Below are 11,631 nucleotides of genomic sequence, written 5' to 3'. Positions count from 1 at the left end.
AGCTCTGTCAATCAAGAGATCTATGTGCTGGCTTCCTCTAAATCAGGTGGATTGACTCCTTAAGAGTTACTGGAGGAGCCTACTTCCATTAGCCACTCCCAACGGCAAATTAACTTAAATGTACTCGCTCAATAAAGTTCAAGACAATCATTTGCATGTCAATGTCCTTTTTCTCTCAAGGCCTTCCAAAACATACAGCTGACTACTGCAAATCCTGAGATTGCTGTTATTCCATTGCACTAATACCAATTAGCCAGAAAGCTAATTGCTGAGAGAAATTGGTTAGTTGGGAGAGAAATGTTGCACTCTGGTGTTAAAAAACAAAAACAGATATCAACTTGAGAAAATAGGAACCTTTTTACTTCAAACATACATATTCCAGCAGTGTGGGAAAATGGGGCATATTTGGTTACTTTTTACCATGTTATTTTACTGTATTTCCAAGTGCTTTGCAAATATACCATGCAACTTTTTGTGTCAATTGCCTGTAACGGCCTGACAACTGACTACATAGCAAGTTGTGGACAACATAAATGTTATGGTGCATTATCACGTTATTTTCCTAATGCAATAACAAATGGGTCAGATGAGTGTGAAAACGCTTCTTTCCTTTGAACAGTATAGCAATTATATGAATTGAATATCCTACTATGATATTCATTGTCAATGTCCATGCTCCTAATCAGTACTTGACCCCAAGTCTATCTACACCCACATCTGGTGCTCCTTTGCCCTATTCCAAAATTGCTTCATAGGTAGCCATCTCCTGCCATCCATCTGTCATCCTGATTATGAAGTGTTCCACTTTTGGTCCTTTGAGCCAAAGTCATGTCACTACTGGGCTATGTAATGTCATCAGTTATCCTGTCCATACAAATATAGGTAGGAATAATATGAGGAAGAGGGCTGTAGGGGGGATTACTGAAAATCACCTAGAGATGGAGGTCAGAGTCGTTTAGAAAAATATTAAAGCTGTATTGTGTATCCACACAGGAGGCAGAGCAAGCTGACCAGGTGCAGATGATGAGAACAGGAGGCCTAACCTGTGTGGATGAACAATGAAAAGGGAATTACATCTATTTGTGTAGCATGGTATTGGACACTGTTCCTCCTCAGTGCTGGGAATCTGATAGGATTAGGATGCTCAGTGACTCTACTTTACTCTCTTATTCTTCTTTCTTTTCTACCATGTGTTTATATACAGGATCTCTCCTCTCCTCTCCACCAGCCCCTGGGTGTCTTCAGCATCGGATGTCATCCTGCCAGAGACAAAGTAAGTCAGACAAACACACAGGCTGGACCTCTGAGGAGAACCTTGCCCCATGCTCAAGTGCTATAAGTGCCCGGGAGTCATCTTACAAGAAACACTTATTGCATTTTGTATTGAGCATGATGTTATGAAAAATTAATACAGGGATGGTGTGCCTTCCTCTCCTTAGCCTCTCTCTGTGTGAGTCTCTGTGTCCATTCCTATTCATGTAAATGCACATGCACTGACTTGCATGACTTCTGTATTTATGTTTTGGTATGTGTGTAAGAATGTGTGGCTGCATTCATGTGATTGTGGCATGAGTTTTGAGGGCTAATTGTATAATAATAGGCATATCACAGAGGTTTCCTTCTCCAAAGACCTGATTCCCAGTTTCACTATTGACAATAGCTACTGCACAGGGTTCCTTCCATTTGCTGCATTTAGGCTCTTTATTCCCCTAGGTAAGTGCATATATTGACTCCACTATTGGCAAAACAATAGTGAAAATATACTACCTTAAAGTGAATTGGTATGCATTCAAAAACAAAACAGCTGAAAACAACAAATACACTGCACAAAATCGAAGTGCTTCACAGTTTATGTGAATCATATTGTGATATGTTATACATTATACATTTGTCTGGGAATCATGTTGCTTATCCATTTTGCAAAATTACTAACTAAGAGGCTTTCGAACTCATGTCAGTTTTTAGGGGGGGAAATAGCCACTGTGAAGACCCCACTATCAGTCCCTTTTTCTATCCCATCTTTATATGATTTCATTTTGGAAATGAATGCAGCCAACCTGTACTCTTTCAATTATGATGGATTGATTTAAGTAGATCAAAGGAAATCTTATTAAAAAGGATTGCACATGAAAACAATGTTTATTGCAATTTTCCTAAATATAAGTTTCCAAATCTGTGCTCTGGTATTGGACAGGATTTTATTCCCATTTGATGCTTACATTTTTAAATCTTAATCTCCCTGTTATGCATGTGTTCGTATAGGACAGAATTACTTTTTCCCCCAGCATTCGTGTAGAAGTTTGGGTCAAAGCTGAAAAGATATTTTCTAGAATCCCTACCTATGGAAAATGTCCCTTGTTGAAGAATCACCTCACATACGGACTGAGATCAAGCTTTTCATAATGTGATGATTTTTGGCACAATTTGGAAGCCAAGGTAAATGATGTTAGTCTGACCACAGGGAAAAGTGGTTTGTAACCCCTGAGGTGGGACACAAGTGGAAGAAAAGGCCACAATGAGGTTCGCAGAAACCAGATCTGGGTGACCAGGGAGCGATCAAATAATAAATCTTCTGGCTGTTTGCTGACAACAGACCTGCTTAATTGCTCCTCTCCTCTCTTCTCCTCTCCTCTCCTTTCTTCTCCTCTCCTCTCTTCTCCTCTCCTCTCCTCTCCTCTCCTCTTCTCTTCTCTTCTCTTCTCTTCTCTTCTCTTCTCTTCTCTTCTCTTCTCTTCTCCTCTCCTCTCCTCTCCTCTCCTCTCCTCTCCTCGAGGTGGACTGAGTTTTTTGGTCCAGACGTTTCCCCAAAAGGCAGTTGGCATTCCCTGTACAAGCTGCCCGTTGAAAAGCGGGCAGCAGACCTTCAATGGAGGATTGTACATGGGGCTATTATCTACGAACAGATACAAAGCACACCTAGATCCAGAGCTAGGGGAGGGATGTATTTTTTGTTTTCAGGTGGAGACACTAGCACATTTATTTGTTCAGTGTCCTCGGCTGTCCGCTCTGTTAGAGCTTCTTAAAAAGTGGTTTTCAGGGTTTTGGGGAGTTTTTTTCTTTAGAATTGTTCATTTTTAGTCCAAAATACAGAAAGCAAAAAGAGACTTTCACATTTTATTGAACTTTTTGTTTGCCACGGCAAAGTTGGCCATCTGGCTAACACGCAGGACTGGAAGGACTCGTCAAGGCCCGATTGAGGGTGGAACATTCCTACTACCAGATGATGGACAATTTGCTGGATTTCAGTCGTTTCTGGGCTGTAGGGGGGTGTTATGCTCCGTGGGGGAGGATGGAGAGTTGGTGGTTAATTTTTGATTAAGAAAAGCACATATTTGTTTGATTTATTTATTTATTTATTTTTTGATTTCTGTGATTGTGAATCTTCTATGAAAATGGTCCAATAAAGGGACTTTGAAAACCAAAAAAAACCCTCTCCTCTCCTCTCCTCTCCTCTCTCCCATTTCAGTCTTTCTATAAATAGTCTCTGGACATTGATGATTGGACAATGAAATGTGACAAGAAGAACTATCGCAGCACAGCATGGAGTGTGTCAAAGGTCAAGATGTTTAGTTAACAACATGCCTTGGCATTGTAACACTGAATACACCAAGACACACAGATTTTCATTCTTGCATTTCACACAGTTGTGCATCTAGTGCAAGGCATGCTGGAGCAAACACTGACATGTACACGACCACATGCACACACAGAAAAGTGGACTGCAAACACGTACACAAGCTGAACATAGGCATCTATCCAACGGTTAATAATAATTAAACGTTATTGTCATTATACTGCTGTGCATATAAAGTCATGACTACGATTTTGCAATGGCAATGATTTGTGCTGTCTGTGTTGCCTTATAGTGAGAGTCAGAAAGCTTGGTTTACCCCAGAGGAGGACGAGGAAAAGAAAGAGGAAGACAAGGAGATGAGGTGGAGAAGGAAGGGATGCACTGACACAGATCTTCTGGGATTTTCACCATGCCCTCAAGGTAAAATATAAAAAGAAAATATAAGATGTCAAAGACACATAGCTAAACGCTCAAATAAGCCACTATCTATCCTCTGTGGTGTGATGCTCCACATTTGATTTTTTTTTATCTGTGTTGAGGAAATGACCAAAGGCTTGAGGCACTGACAATACCACCTCCTCAACCCCCGCCACTCAAAACCATACACACAATAACACAGCAATAGTCTTAATGACCCTCTCCTCTATTCTTTTTTCTATTTCCTCGCTTCCTCCACCCCTGACCCCTCCCCTCTTTCCGTCCATTCACACAGTCCCCCATACCAGGTTACTTCCACCACAACGGAGACGGCTAAACACACCCTCTGCCCACTCCCAAACCACACACACTCTCATACACACCCTGAGGGTGAACCCAATAGGTCCACTGCGTGTGAGTCGTAGCATCTCCCCTCACGGCTCCCCACCTCAGCTTGTTTCTTTATCCTGCCTCTGGGGCTGAAACATGGACACAGCTCTCTTTCCCTTTTTTTATCTGGTCCATATAACCTTATGTGTCCGAAGGATAACCCACAAATAATAAGCATGTTCACTGTCACTGAGAAGATGGTGGGCAGCTTGCCTACTGCTGGCATCATCTCAAGGTTTTACTCTGAGTCAAAGTGATGATGAGGTGTAAGGACAGTCTATTGGGGCTGGCGTCAAGGTAGGCCAAGGTGTTACAGAGAGTTTGAATGTATCACATCTTCGAGGACTGCATTCAGCACTAAACTGCTGCAAGGCAAAAAAGGCTAGTGCATGAAGAAAATGCAGGACACAGACTATGTGCTTGGGAAAAGTGAAGAGTCATTTTCATATTTGTGTAATTTACATACTCTAGTATCTAGTGCTGAGTCAAACCCTTTTTATATATTCAAAGTGTATTTTGCCCTTCAAAAGATATACTCACAGGGAGAATATGTTATGTGTTCTTATGCTATTGATTCCACATCTCTGCCCACTCAAGCCACTCAAGGCCAACATTAAAATGTCTTGCTTTCTATCTCCATCTTTAATTGATGGTGGATGATGCTCTTATCCACACACACTCAATTCTCTGCTCTTCACTCCTTGATATTAAGTGTGTGTAAATGTGTATAAAGGCTGCTTTTGTACCCTTTACTGGTTTCATTCTTGGCCTGACATAAATAAGACAGTTATGGCTGCCTTAAGAGCTTATGGATTAAAAGGAGGATGTGCGTTGTTAGTGCAAGACAAGACATTAGGAGCTCTTTATTAGCTAATCACACAGACAATGGGTTTAAAGCACTTCTATAAATAAATAAAATGACAAAGGCAGAGGATTATATGCAAGACTCAAAGCACGCTTGCTCCATTTGCATTAATTAAGTAAGAGGGTGGTGATCTGTATTGCAGCAATTAAGAGAGTGCTGTTGATAAATTGAGGGTAGAGCCTACTCAGTAAACCCAGATTTAGTTGTAATTTTAGTAGTCACTAATTATTCTTTCATGTTTTGTTAGAACCATATTCATTACTACATCACATTAGTTGTTTGTAATAATCAGCTTAAGTATGCAGTGCACAGATCATATTAAAGGAGAATTCTGGCCAATTTTTACGTTAATCTTGATCGCTATAAATATGCGAGTGCTTTCGACTGAAAAAAACCCGACCTGAATCGGTCCTAGCAAACTGGAGTTGCTGCAGCTTACTCTACTAACTGTCTGTGCGTTTTCAACTCAGACATTTTAAATTCACCTACCCTGTCTCTATCCTGCCGGTAGCTAGCTCGCCCTGCAATCTGCATGTAACAGATTGCAAATCAGTAACTCTGTTCCATGTGTGTAACTTTCCACACAATACAATACACCTGAAAACTACTATGTGTTATGTGTGTTGTTTTTCTTTCTGTTCCTTATGAACAAATGTATAGAATGTGTTCTTAAAGCCATACTGTTATAAAGGAAAACAAACAATATTTATATGAATTAATTATTTCCTTAGTATTGACAAATATCCTGTTTTGTATTTGTTATATTTCTTTGCATGTTTAAAGCTATGGTGCGTAGTTTCTGTCTACCCCATGAGGAATTCTGATACAAGCCTTCCGTGATTGCGCACCACCCTCATCCCTCCTCCACGCAGTTGCTAGCAGTTGCTTGTAGCCAAGGAGGACACGGAGGATTAAAAAAAATGATGGACTCCTCAGAAGAGGTAATTTTCTTCACTTGATTTGTGCGAAAGTCGCCGGACGACACCTGTTTCTGAACATAGCCATATGGAGAAATACAGAGCTAATGTAGAGCTAATAGTCATAATTAGCTTTGTATCAACTCATTTGCCAATGTCTTGAATGTAACGGATGTTCATTAATATATATAAGTTACACACTGAAGCTTTAACTTAACATGCTTATTTTAGATAAAATGACTCCAGAAAAAAATATTTTTTGTTTAGTAATGATTTTTTATTAACGACTACTAATGTAAACTTGATTTGTCTACTGCATCAACTTACCACTCTGTGTTAATACAACGTGACCTGTTAAGTTTCACCTTGTGTAAAAACTTAGATGGTTTAAGGCAACGGGTTTCCACGCAAATTTCTAGTAACGTCAACTAATTTGAGATAACTGTGTACTTTCAGAGATGATAAGATAGAACATATGAGTGCATAAGAATCTGGTAGTTTTAGGACATTTATGTCTTGCAAACAAAGGCAAACCTAAAGTAGGTGAGGCCAATGATATTGTTGGAAGAATAAGCTTTAGTTCATATTTGTTTTGATTTATTTCAGCATCTGTTGGACCTTTTTACCCAAAGGTTAGAGGTGTGGCTCTAGGGATAGCAATATTGGTCATTCCACCACTTATGTCCAGACTGAAATGTCGCAGCAACTATTTGAACGATTGCTATGAATTTTTTTTCCGCCATTAGATTGACATTTTTAATATCTCTATAACTATTGGATGGATTGCCATGAAATTTGGCACAGATATCCATGTGACCAGAGAATGAATCCTAATAACTTTGGTGACCCCCTGGCTTTTTATGTAGCTCCATCAACATTTTAATCTGTCCCATATGTTGGTTTGTATCCAAATACCAGCAACATTTATGGCATTCACATCAGCCTGTGTTGTGTGTGTGTTTGTAGATTCAAATAGGGATCTAAATATGATAGGGTTCTCTCGGTCACCTGTCAATCTCTCAAAAATTTTCTCGAGCCGTCAACTGTCCATCAGCTGTTGACAGCGTGTGGATGGGAGGAGATGAGAGGCAAGCAGACAGATGTGTGGCCATTATATCACTTGAGTTTTTTTTATCTTTCACCAAGTTTAGCACACGTCTGTGATATGTGAAAGCAAGGCCTGCCTGTCCACACAGGCCCAGACACCACGTGCAGACCAACTGAAGTTCAAAAGTTACTTGAAGTCTTTATTGAAACACTTTAATGGGATTTACTAAACTTGTATGGCTGTTATGTGGCAAGCCATTAAAAGAAAATACATACATTTAGTGTAGCTTTACTTTTAAGGTTATTATAGAAAACAATCCCAATGTAGTGTTTTTTTCTTTTTATTAAATACATTCATTTTTATACAGTATATATTTCATATATAGATTTTTTAATAATCTGATTTATAAAATGACAACATGCATTGAGGCTTTAACCACACACCTCTGGATGGATGTGTCATAATTTTGGCAACGTGATGAAATCAGGTCACCTAACTTGTTAATAAACAGTTATTATCAAGATTGTGTGTGTGTGTGTGTGTGTGTGTGTGTGTGTGTGTGTGTGTGTGCGTGCGTGCGTGGCGTGCGTGCGTGCGTGCATGTGTCCATATATGGTGAGTTGTATATAGTGTGTGTGTGTTCCTGGAGGGCATGGGTAAAATAATGATTTACTAAATGCCAAATGAACAGTTGTGGGGAGAAAACACCATGGAGGCGTGTTGGCTGGAAGCTCTTTAGCATTTCACGCCCTGATTGTGAGACAGCTACTTTGGTCAGCACACAGCACTGAGGCAACATGTCCTGAGAATTAGTGCCCAAGGATTACATGCACACACTCTTGGTCACTTAAAGCACCATACTCAACTCTTTTTATGGGCACAAAGCCACAAACAAATGACCACGCATGCACACACACACACACACACACACACACACACACACACACACACACACACACACACACACACACACACACTGACAGTGGTGTGACATGATAAGGTCAAGATGAGCCTGAATGGTTGTGTACTTGAACATTCTTTGCCTCATTCTGTAACTCCTGAGATTCTTCCCCCTTTTCGCCTATCCATTTTCTTCATAGTTGCCACCAAATGCTGAGCTCTGTCACTGACAGCTTTTGAGTAGAAAAGAGCACAAACCATCTGCGCAATAATAGCTTTTATGAGTTTGTTCCCTCTCATAGAAAGCATACTGTGGTCTCTTGGGTGGGCATCACAGTCGGCGACAGCCTGATGTGGGCTGAGAGGTTGCCATGTCGGCTGTCTTCCCCCTCTCATGCTCATCTCCAGGGTCCACAGAGACTGTGACGAGAGCCTATCACCAGCGCTCTTGTTGGCTAATCACTTTCTTTCTCTCTTCTGTTCTTCCCCTTGGCATCTCAGGCTGCCATTCGCATTTGCACTCTGTCTCCACACCATCATTTATTTATTTATCCTTTTTCCAGTCTTGTTTTCCTTTCAGCACTCTGATTTTTCTCGATTTGTGAGGAAAAGGACCCAGATGGCACCAAAGGCGAGGTCTTAGACACGCAAAATGGAAATGCATGCACGCACGCACGCACGCACGCACGCACGCACGCACGCACGCACACACACACACACACACACACACACACACACACACACACAAACATACTCACAAACAACGCATTCAAGAGCAAACGACTGTACTTTCTGCCACATCTTTGACAATAAATGCTACTCTTATTATTATCTCTTCTGACAGGTGTGTTTGTTGACCACCAGGCTATGTTGACCAATCCAATCTGCCAACAGAGACTTTATGCAAATGTAGGTCATCATGCTTGGCACATGCAGTTGGTGTGAAGGGCAACATGAAAAAGAAGTGAGCAGCAAGGGGTGTATGTTATGGAGGCAGAACTAGACATAGGAGTTGGGCAGTGGGTTCACTCTGGTAATCGGGTGACTATTTACAATCTTGAAGTGACAGTGACTCTCACTAATGAGAGTGACCTCCCACTGTACCTTTACTCCTTTCTCTACCCATGGCATACACACACATACACAGAGACATACGTGTCATTTTGGCCTCATCCTTGATGCATCCCGACAGCTTATTTGAAGGGCAGGTTGGGTGGTGGATGGGGGTGGAGGCTGCTGTGTTGGGAGGCTGGTGGAGGAAGCAGAAGAGTGTTGACGGCCAGTGAAAGCCTGTGTAGGATAAGTAGATTAGTGTGTATTTTGTCCATAGCAAATTCCCGCCAATCAGTCCCAAAACGTCCCACTTAGATAATAAATGCCAAAAACATATTCTTTGTAAATCTTTACAATCATTCCCCGAAAGAACCAAGCAGGCCTGCCTTATTGCACAATCCAAATGTTCTTCAAAACTTGCCATTTTCAGTGTGTGGCTTGCTAGCTTGAAGTTTGTTGTTGTTTCCTGAAGTGAAGGTATTTTGACAACAGAAACACACAGAGAGTGGAAGGTGAGGGGCGTGCCGAATGTCAGGCAATTATCCTGGAAATGCAATTCCGCTTATCCAGACTATCTTTAAGTTAACATTCAGACTCATACACACCCAGTTCCCCACAAGGCACATGGTGTTCAGGTGGCATCAGCAGGTGGACGGTTGGCATGTAAACCACTAGACCTACCCCACCACCTCTACCCACCACCCTGCAGCCAGACCCTCATCCCTCCCAGCATCACCTTCACAACATGACTTCTACCCCTATAGGCCTCACCAAGCCTACATCCAAAGTTGGTGCCAAAAGACAGACTCTGCCAAAATTGCCAAGAGTCTAAGTGAGGTTTTGTCATAGCAACATAGTGGATATAATACGTTTCAAAAAACAACATTTTAAAGACGCCTGGAGAAAGCCTTTCATTTTTGCCTAATACAAATATCTTTGTTATAGATTTATTTTCTTGTAAATGCTTTTTTGACTTGTTTTAACAAACTCACGAGACCACAGTGGATGAATTTCTTATCTGGACTTTACTTACAGTGTTCTTGGTCCGTGCTAAATAGCTTTGTCTTGTGAGGAAACCCTGCAGCAGAAAATGATGGACAGTGGTAGTCAGTGTTGGGCAAGTTACTTCCAAAATGTAATACATTATAGATTACTAGTTACTGTCATTTGAGAGTAATTAGTTATATTACAATATTACTGTCTCTGAATTGTAATGCGTTACACTACTTTTGCATTACTTTTGAGTTACTTTCACCAAAATAACAGGGGAAGTTTGATTTGGCAGCTAGCTTGTGAATTTCACCACCAGATCAATAAAGTCTCCTCTTTATCCACTTTAATACATCATAGATTATTCATATTTTGTATAATTAATATAAATATGCAAAGTAACTAAAGCTATACAAAATAGATAAGTAAAACGTATAATAGGCAAGTAGGTGAAAATGAAAATACTCAATTAAAAGTACGGCATTGTTGTAAAATGTTTGTTTATAGCACTTCAATAAGAAATTCATGTTGTTTAGGTTAAAACACTCTAAAGGAAATGTTCAATTATAATGTGATTAAAACTCACTATTAACATTATTTACAGTACTTGATTTACAGCTGATTTGTGAAAAGGTAGCCTACACAACCTTATTTAACAGTAATTTAGTTTTACTGCGAACCGTCACAGGAAGTGCTTTTATTTTGAAGAAGGCTACACGGAAGTTGTCTGTTGTGTAGCCTACTCTTGCTAGCTTACTGAGAAGCAACATGTCTGTCAGGCTCAAGTTGTTCACTTTCTTGTTTGTAAAACTGCAACATATTGAACAGTAAATGGTCACAGTAAAAGACAAGCGTTTTTGGTCGTCATTCGAAGCCATTCCACTATAGGCATAGTTACTCTCCACGGCTGATAAAAATGCAATGATATTTACGTGTAGCAACCCTTAACATTAATTCCCGACATGTTTATATCTGTCAGCCGCTGACGTACCGTCACCTGTTGGGACATACATGCTGTCCGTACCGTCTCTGGTTCTGACCACGGGAACAGAAACAGGACAGCTCACTTCAACGCAGCGTAATAACTCCTGAAAATAATATCCATCTCGCAAATGTATTTGTCTCTGCAGTCATCTCAACCATCGAATACAGCGACAGGAAAACAATACGGCTTTTTTTTTTCCTGTGAAGAAATGTGTCGCGGTGTTGGTGAATTCTTAAAAAAACCAATGCACCACTTAATGTTGCGTTAAAATGCGTTGTAACTCGCGTTACTGAGATTGTAACGAGTATAATATTACCGAAATTTAATTAGTAATGCGTTATATTACTGCGTTACAGCAAAAAGGAATACATTACTGTAATTGCGTTACTTTTGTAACGCGTTACTCCCAACACTGGTGGTAGTGGGAGGAAGAGGGAAGTGATGAAAGAGGTCATAAAGAAAAGCAGATGGAATTCAGATGTTCACACCTTT

This window comes from Sander lucioperca, chromosome 1 (genome assembly GCF_008315115.2).
Source record: "Sander lucioperca isolate FBNREF2018 chromosome 1, SLUC_FBN_1.2, whole genome shotgun sequence".
Taxonomy (NCBI): Eukaryota; Metazoa; Chordata; class Actinopteri; order Perciformes; family Percidae; genus Sander; species Sander lucioperca.
Note: the sequence above shows the minus strand (reverse complement) of the source record.